We start from the raw sequence: 9399 nt of genomic DNA on the forward strand, positions 1-9399 counted from the left end.
ATGTTTGTGGTGCTACCTGTTTGTTGCATGCTTTCTATGGACACACCCCCCTTGTAACATAGCGCGCCGATCCACCGCACCTGCTCCTCATCAGGAGGGACTTATAAAAGTCCTGAGGAGGAAAGCCAAAGGCAGTCGCACACCGACAGCAGGCGCATGCACGCGGGGCGCGAGTGGGACGCCGGGACCGCCAGACGTCGGGACCGCCAGACGTCGGGAAGACTCGCTGTGATCGGGACACACACTCTGAGAGCGCTGGGCGCTGGGACCATCAGTCTGCAGAGCGATCGACACGCAAGGGCAGGGCAGGGACCCTGCCTGTGTGTAAGTAGCCGAACGGGCTTCAGCAGACTGGTGGAAATAGGTGGGAGGGCTAGTGGCAGCCTGCATCAGGAATTGCTTTTCGTGCTGCCGCTTGCCTGTTTCCACAGATTGCAGCGTGTCCAGGAGAGCCAGCTGGAGGTGACGCGGAGGAGTGCCGGTCACAAACCCCAGAGGCGGAACGGAGCCCGCCCCCCAGGTCTTTGTGTGTATGACTGGAGGGATCCTCGGAACAGCGTCGGGGGAAGAGAGACGTCTCCTGGTTTGGGATCAGTGATTCCCCCCTTTGAGCTGCATTTTTAAACCAGTTTTAACTGTTCTTTGGACTTTTAGGTCTCTTTTATCCTTTTTAACTGTTCCTGGGATTTTTATCGTGTTTTAATCCGTGCCTAGAATTTTTAGACGCATTTTATGCTTGTTTTAAGTGTCTTTTAACTGGAACTTTTTGGCCATTCATATGTTTTTTCCATCGGAATAAATTGTCATTGTGGCCAAGAATTTGGGTCCTCTTTGGTGGTGTGCGTGCGCTCTCCCCAGATCATTCCTCTAGCCCTTCAATACCCTCATTCAATTTTTTGTTGTTTACCCCATCTTTCAACCCTCCAGGCCTTACAATATGATCCAGCCCCGAACTACCTGAAGCTGGGGGGTCAGCGTCCGTGTCCGCCTCATCCCCATCTTCCTCGCTGTCGTATTCATTATCGAACTCCTCCTCCTCGTGAAGAACCTCCCCGCCGCGGTTCTCCTCTCTATCGGAGCTTTCCTCCTCCTGGGAGCTGTCCAGTGCTGAAATTCGGGAAGGTGGCGCCCGTGCTGCCGGTGTGGGAGCAGAGGGTGAAGTTATCCCCACAATCTGAGGGAGAAATTCCTCACGCGCCACGAAGGGGTTGCGGCGGGTCGCCGTTCGCGGTCCACGCTGCTTCTCGGCAGCGGCTGCTGGAACTGTATCTGGAGGCCAAGCTGGTCTCATGTCCGTCATAGTTCCAACTGATCGGTTTGTGGCCTCGTAACATTCAGCTTGAATGCTCATGGAGACCCGCTCAGGTTGACGGGTCCTCTTTTTTCTTCCTCCTGATGTGCGCAGACCCCGGCGGCTATCAGACCCTGCCGGGGGGTGGTGTCGTAGCCGCTGGACTTCGCCGCTCCGAGTCTGATCTGCAGGTGATGATCAGGGCCTCTGCCTGATCGAGAACATCCTGCGTGATCCGAGGTAGATTTCTGCAAGCCCATCGTGTCGCCACGATGAAGGCTTCCCTCCAATCTCGGGTTAAATCACCGGGGAGATCCTGTAAAAGTTTCTCCAGCCTCTTTTGGTAGTGATCCTGGAGGATCTGCAGTGTGTTCTGTCCCCAGTTTTTTGCGTTGCCCTCAATGAGGTCTAACACATCATCCGTGGGATCAGCGGGTTTAATCAGTGAGGTTAATGAGTCCACTATGCGAGCGATCATCAGAGGTTCTGGTCTGTCCGGCGTGATGGTCACGTTTTGTAAGTGATGCACCATCTTAATTACAGCATGTAATTTGCGGATAAGCTGTCCAAGTCTTTCATCTGCAGGTCGCCGGAGGTCCTGCCTAACATCTGCTGGGGGTCCAAATCTTGTCGCTCGTCTGGTAGGTGAGCCCCGGACCGCTGCTGCATAAGAGCGGGGCTGTGGAAAATAAGGCCGGGACCCGTCGTACATAGGAGGCGCAGGCCAGTTAGGATTTGAAGGTGAAGCCCTACTCCAGCCAAAATTTGGGAACCTTGGCGCCCTCTTCCAGCCGGAGACGGGAAATGCACGGTCCATCCTATGGTCCGGTCGGCCCCGGTAATTAAAGCTGAGCGCACGGGGATTTCTGTAGTGTCTCCTCCCGTAGCGCACCGTGGTCCAAGCACCTCCATCCTCCTCTCCGTCGTAGAAGTGCATGGCAGGTGTTACGGTTTTTCCACCAGGCAAGAATGTAATCAAAAATAGAAAAACTTGCAAACTTTGAAAAAAGAAAAAAAGAAAAAAGCGGGACAACCACTTAAATGAGTGTTTTTATTCACAAAAATGTAAAAAAAATAAATAAATAAACAATACAAAATTAGAATAAAGTGTGCTCGCTACGCGTTTCGGCAAATTCTGCCTTCATCAGGCTCTATGCACACCACAACAGCTACAACTTGGCTGGACAGGCGTAAAAGTGAAGTGAGAGACAAAAGGTGGCTGTTTTATTCACACTGTCTTACCAAGGAGCACGCGTCGGCCTCATGGGCCCTGCGTGTCCTGAGCCATGGGCCCTGTGCGTTCTAAGCCCCTCCCCTGCATGCATACTGCTAACCAGGCAAAAAGACACGTGAAACAAAACCTTTTCCTTCCAACCATGTTATTGCTTTATGTTTAAGATTATTTAAATTTCTAATAACTGATTAAGGGTTGGGATTAGGGTTCAGATTAAACTAAAGGTTAGGGTTAGAAACAGGACCAGGGGTAGGGTTAAAGTAATAATAATAATCATCATAAAACAGTAATAAGAACCATAAGAACAATAGCCATAATAACAGTAACAATGATAACAAAATCTCTCACACTGTTCACCATAAAGAAAAACCCTGGGTCATGAGAAAATGCTCCACCAGTGGGTTATGCACCTATCCATTATGAGCAATATTATATTTATGTTGTCACTTTCTTGTGCTAACAAAAGTTTCGGTTTGTCCCACCAAATGTTAATCCCACAAAGAACAGGAAACATGATTAATACAGTCTTGTGTTTTGGGTCTGTATTTTTTTTAAAAAGTTATCTATGGAAATAAAAGTTAAACCGTTTTTGAGGAGGTCACCTTGTTGTTCTGTCAGGGCATCACTTTTCAGTCAAAACCATGATATTGTGGGGCCATAAAGGGCTGTCCCCTTACACACTCTACCCTGAATGGACTTAGTGGGTATTCCACTTTAAAAAATACCTCCAATGTTCCAACATTGCTCTGGCCGTGTCCTCGGTCCAGTGAATTGCATCTTTTTCTGTTGCAAAATGCGAGTCCTCCAGCAGGGGGATGTGTCTCATATTTCTTTTTTAATATGCTGATTTAGTAGTTTCATGTTGTTCTGCTCCATTGCAGATAAGTTACCAGAAAAATTAACCAAGGGAACCCAGATGACAGCAGATGGAAATCTGTGTTTAGCCATCTTCAGAGCCCGCTGGAGCTGTTTAACTGCAGTTTCTTTAATGTTCTGACCTTTGGCGTTAATGCCGGCTGCAATGACCACATTCTGAACCACCAAATCCCACGGAACGTGGGCTATCTCAAATAAAGCCTGCATGTGGCGAAAATTAGCACCTGGATAACTCTCAATCTGTAGATCTGGGATGGAATATTCAGGGATTCTGGATAAACTTGAGTCACCAACAATAAGACACCTTTTCTCCACTTCCAGAAACCAGTCAATCAATTCTCTGTTTGTTTCAGGGTGACGCTTTACCTTGAAAACCTGCCGCTCTGGGGCAGGTAAGTCAACACGGGCTACTGGTGGCTCAGCACCGTCACCTGCTAGCTCCAGCCCTGTAATACAGCGTTCCTCCGCTGAAGCTGGAGATGCGCTGTCCTCCTGGCATTCTGTCACACCCGGGCTGTCCGAAATATTGTGATGATGTGGGGGGATTGCATGTTGTAGGGTGTTTTTCTTTTGCATGTTTGTGGTGCTACCTGTTTGTTGCATGCTTTCTATGGACACACCCCCCTTGTAACATAGCGCGCCGATCCACCGCACCTGCTCCTCATCAGGAGGGACTTATAAAAGTCCTGAGGAGGAAAGCCAAAGGCAGTCGCACACCGACAGCAGGCGCATGCACGCGGGGCGCGAGTGGGACGCCGGGACCGCCAGACGTCGGGACCGCCAGACGTCGGGAAGACTCGCTGTGATCGGGACACACACTCTGAGAGCGCTGGGCGCTGGGACCATCAGTCTGCAGAGCGATCGACACGCAAGGGCAGGGCAGGGACCCTGCCTGTGTGTAAGTAGCCGAACGGGCTTCAGCAGACTGGTGGAAATAGGTGGGAGGGCTAGTGGCAGCCTGCATCAGGAATTGCTTTTCGTGCTGCCGCTTGCCTGTTTCCACAGATTCCAGCGTGTCCAGGAGAGCCAGCTGGAGGTGACGCGGAGGAGTGCCGGTCACAAACCCCAGAGGCGGAACGGAGCCCGCCCCCCAGGTCTTTGTGTGTATGACTGGATGGATCCTCGGAACAGCGTCGGGGGAAGAGAGACGTCTCCTGGTTTGGGATCAGTGATTCCCCCCTTTGAGCTGCATTTTTAAACCAGTTTTAACTGTTCTTTGGACTTTTAGGTCTCTTTTATCCTTTTTAACTGTTCCTGGGATTTTTATCGTGTTTTAATCCGTGCCTAGAATTTTTAGACGCATTTTATGCTTGTTTTAAGTGTCTTTTAACTGGAACTTTTTGGCCATTCATATGTTTTTTCCATCGGAATAACTTGTCATTGTGGCCAAGAATTTGGGTCCTCTTTGGTGGTGTGCGTGCGCTCTCCCCAGATCATTCCTCTAGCCCTTCAATACCCTCATTCAATTTTTTGTTGTTTACCCCATCTTTAAACCCTCCAGGCCTTACAATATGATCCAGCCCCGAACTACCTGAAGCTGGGGGGTCAGCGTCCGTGTCCGCCTCATCCCCATCTTCCTCGCTGTCGTATTCATTATCGAACTCCTCCTCCTCGTGAAGAACCTCCCCGCCGCGGTTCTCCTCTCTATCGGAGCTTTCCTCCTCCTGGGAGCTGTCCAGTGCTGAAATTCGGGAAGGTGGCGCCCGTGCTGCCGGTCTGGGAGCAGAGGGTGAAGTTATCCCCATAATCTGAGGGAGAAATTCCTCACGCGCCACGAAGGGGTTGCGGCGGGTCGCCGTTCGCGGTCCACGCTGCTTCTCGGCAGCGGCTGCTGGAACTGCATCTGGAGGCCAAGCTGGTCTCATGTCCGTCATAGTTCCAACTGATCGGTTTGTGGCCTCGTAACATTCAGCTTGAATGCTCATGGAGACCCGCTCAGGTTGACGGGTCCTCTTTTTTCTTCCTCCTGATGTGCGCAGACCCCGGCGGCTATCAGACCCTGCCGGGGGGTGGTGTCGTAGCCGCTGGACATCGCCGCTCCGAGTCTGATCTGCAGGTGATGATCAGGGCCTCTGCCTGATCGAGAACATCCTGCGTGATCCGAGGTAGATTTCTGCAAGCCCATCGTGTCGCCACGATGAAGGCTTCCCTCCAATCTCGGGTTAAATCACCGGGGAGATCCTGTAAAAGTTTCTCCAGCCTCTTTTGGTAGTGATCCTGGAGGATCTGCAGTGTGTTCTGTCCCCAGTTTTTTGCGTTGCCCTCAATGAGGTCTAACACATCATCCGTGGGATCAGCGGGTTTAATCAGTGAGGTTAATGAGTCCACTATGCGAGCGATCATCAGAGGTTCTGGTCTGTCCGGCGTGATGGTCACGTTTTGTAAGTGATGCACCATCTTAATTACAGCATGTAATTTGCGGATAAGCTGTCCAAGTCTTTCATCTGCAGGTCGCCGGAGGTCCTGCCTAACATCTGCTGGGGGTCCAAATCTTGTCGCTCGTCTGGTAGGTGAGCCCCGGACCGCTGCTGCATAAGAGCGGGGCTGTGGAAAATAAGGCCGGGACCCGTCGTACATAGGAGGCGCAGGCCAGTTAGGATTTGAAGGTGAAGCCCTACTCCAGCCAAAATTTGGGAACCTTGGCGCCCTCTTCCAGCCGGAGACGGGAAATGCACGGTCCATCCTATGGTCCGGTCGGCCCCGGTAATTAAAGCTGAGCGCACGGGGATTTCTGTAGTGTCTCCTCCCGTAGCGCACCGTGGTCCAAGCACCTCCATCCTCCTCTCCGTCGTAGAAGTGCATGGCAGGTGTTACGGTTTTTCCACCAGGCAAGAATGTAATCAAAAATAGAAAAACTTGCAAACTTTGAAAAAAGAAAAAAGCGGGACAACCACTTAAATGAGTGTTTTTATTCACAAAAATGTAAAAAAATAAATAAATAAACAATACAAAATTAGAATAAAGTGTGCTCGCTACGCGTTTCGGCAAATTCTGCCTTCATCAGGCTCTATGCACACCACAACAGCTACAACTTGGCTGGACAGGCGTAAAAGTGAAGTGAGAGACAAAAGGTGGCTGTTTTATTCACACTGTCTTACCAAGGAGCACGCGTCGGCCTCATGGGCCCTGCGTGTCCTGAGCCATGGGCCCTGTGCGTTCTAAGCCCCTCCCCTGCATGCATACTGCTAACCAGGCAAAAAGACACGTGAAACAAAACCTTTTCCTTCCAACCATGTTATTGCTTTATGTTTAAGATTATTTAAATTTCTAATAACTGATTAAGGGTTGGGATTAGGGTTCAGATTAAACTAAAGGTTAGGGTTAGAAACAGGACCAGGGGTAGGGTTAAAGTAATAATAATAATCATCATAAAACAGTAATAAGAACCATAAGAACAATAGCCATAATAACAGTAACAATGATAACAAAATCTCTCACACTGTTCACCATAAAGAAAAACCCTGGGTCATGAGAAAATGCTCCACCAGTGGGTTATGCACCTATCCATTATGAGCAATATTATATTTATGTTGTCACTTTCTTGTGCTAACAAAAGTTTCGGTTTGTCCCACCAAATGTTAATCCTGCAAAGAACAGGAAACATGATTAATACAGTCTTGTGTTTTGGGTCTGTATTTTTTTAAAAAGTTATCTATGGAAATAAAAGTTAAACCGTTTTTGAGGAGGTCACCTTGTTGTTCTGTCAGGGCATCACTTTTCAGTCAAAACCATGATATTGTGGGGCCATAAAGGGCTGTCCCCTTACACACTCTACCCTGAATGGACTTAGTGGGTATTCCACTTTAAAAAATACCTCCAATGTTCCAACATTGCTCTGGCCGTGTCCTCGGTCCAGTGAATTGCATCTTTTTCTGTTGCAAAATGCGAGTCCTCCAGCAGGGGGATGTGTCTCATTTTTTTTTTTTTAATATGCTGATTTAGTAGTTTCATGTTGTTCTGCTCCATTGCAGATAAGTTACCAGAAAAATTAACCAAGGGAACCCAGATGACAGCAGATGGAAATCTGTGTTTAGCCATCTTCAGAGCCCGCTGGAGCTGTTTAACTGCAGTTTCTTTAATGTTCTGACCTTTGGCGTTAATGCCGGCTGCAATGACCACATTCTGAACCACCAAATCCCACGGAACGTGGGCTATCTCAAATAAAGCCTGCATGTGGCGAAAATTAGCACCTGGATAACTCTCAATCTGTAGATCTGGGATGGAATATTCAGGGATTCTGGATAAATTTGAGTCACCAACAATAAGACACCTTTTCTCCACTTCCAGAAACCAGTCAATCAATTCTCTGTTTGTTTCAGGGTGACGCTTTACCTTGAAAACCTGCCGCTCTGGGGCAGGTAAGTCAACACGGGCTACTGGTGGCTCAGCACCGTCACCTGCTAGCTCCAGCCCTGTAATACAGCGTTCCTCCGCTGAAGCTGGAGATGCGCTGTCCTCCTGGCATTCTGTCACACCCGGGCTGTCCGAAATATTGTGATGATGTGGGGGGATTGCATGTTGTAGGGTGTTTTTCTTTTGCATGTTTGTGGTGCTACCTGTTTGTTGCATGCTTTCTATGGACACACCCCCCTTGTAACATAGCGCGCCGATCCACCGCACCTGCTCCTCATCAGGAGGGACTTATAAAAGTCCTGAGGAGGAAAGCCAAAGGCAGTCGCACACCGACAGCAGGCGCATGCACGCGGGGCGCGAGTGGGACGCCGGGACCGCCAGACGTCGGGACCGCCAGACGTCGGGAAGACTCGCTGTGATCGGGACACACACTCTGAGAGCGCTGGGCGCTGGGACCATCAGTCTGCAGAGCGATCGACACGCAAGGGCAGGGCAGGGACCCTGCCTGTGTGTAAGTAGCCGAACGGGCTTCAGCAGACTGGTGGAAATAGGTGGGAGGGCTAGTGGCAGCCTGCATCAGGAATTGCTTTTCGTGCTGCCGCTTGCCTGTTTCCACAGATTCCAGCGTGTCCAGGAGAGCCAGCTGGAGGTGACGCGGAGGAGTGCCGGTCACAAACCCCAGAGGCGGAACGGAGCCCGCCCCCCAGGTCTTTGTGTGTATGACTGGAGGGATCCTCGGAACAGCGTCGGGGGAAGAGAGACGTCTCCTGGTTTGGGATCAGTGATTCCCCCCTTTGAGCTGCATTTTTAAACCAGTTTTAACTGTTCTTTGGACTTTTAGGTCTCTTTTATCCTTTTTAACTGTTCCTGGGATTTTTATCGTGTTTTACTGTTTTAATCCGTGCCTAGAATTTTTAGACGCATTTTATGTGATATGGTGCCTCTGTCGGACTCCTCCCCCTCTCCACTCCGCTTGGCTCCTGATTCATCCCAGCTGCGACCACTTACCTCATCACCTCATCCGCCTACTTAAGGAGTTCCAGGATCATCAGTCTTCGCCAGTCCGATGCCCCTGATGGTGCATATTGGCCTTCACCTCTAGTTCACGTTTGCTTCCTAGTTTCTAGCCACCTGTTAATGAATGTTGCTTTACCTGTCTGCAGGAAACCCCAGTCACGTTTGGTCGCCTGAACCTGTTGCACTCTGGAACCTCCTCTGGTCTGCTTCCCCTGACCTCACCACGAGCCTCTGCCGAGCAAACACCCTCAAGAGACGGATCCACGCTGCCGACCCCGGACTCTGTGAGGACATCAACCAGTGACGCCACGGGCCGTAGTCTCTCTATCTCTGGACCTCCAGAAACTGTGCCTTACCTGACCAGCTACCTCATTAAATCCCCTTTCCTCTTGCCAAGTTACCTGAGCTCTGTGTCTCATTCCGGGTTCCAGCATCTGGGTCTCTGTCGTTCTGTAGCCATGACATTATGCTTGTTTTAAGTGTCTTTTAACTGGAACTTTTTGGCCATTCATATGTTTTTTCCATCGGAATAAATTGTCATTGTGGCCAAGAATTTGGGTCCTCTTTGGTGGTGTGCGTGCGCTCTCCCCAGATCATTCCTCTAGCCCTTCAATACCCTCATTCAATT

The 9399-nt window shown here is 49.9% G+C and overlaps 1 long non-coding RNA gene across 1 annotated transcript; it reads left to right on the forward strand.

Annotated features, from left to right (window-relative positions):
* The first annotated feature begins 8501 nt into the window (after positions 1 to 8501).
* On the forward strand, positions 8502 to 9171 carry LOC144996559 (uncharacterized). Its single transcript, XR_013659481.1, has 2 exons — positions 8502 to 8832; positions 8918 to 9171. It is a non-coding gene; the product is annotated as an uncharacterized LOC144996559 (long non-coding RNA).
* The last annotated feature ends 228 nt before the right edge of the window (positions 9172 to 9399 follow it).

This window comes from Oryzias latipes, chromosome 12 (genome assembly GCF_053564925.1).
Source record: "Oryzias latipes strain Hd-rR chromosome 12, Olatipes_Hd-rR_3.1".
NCBI classification, from domain to species: domain Eukaryota; kingdom Metazoa; phylum Chordata; class Actinopteri; order Beloniformes; family Adrianichthyidae; genus Oryzias; species Oryzias latipes.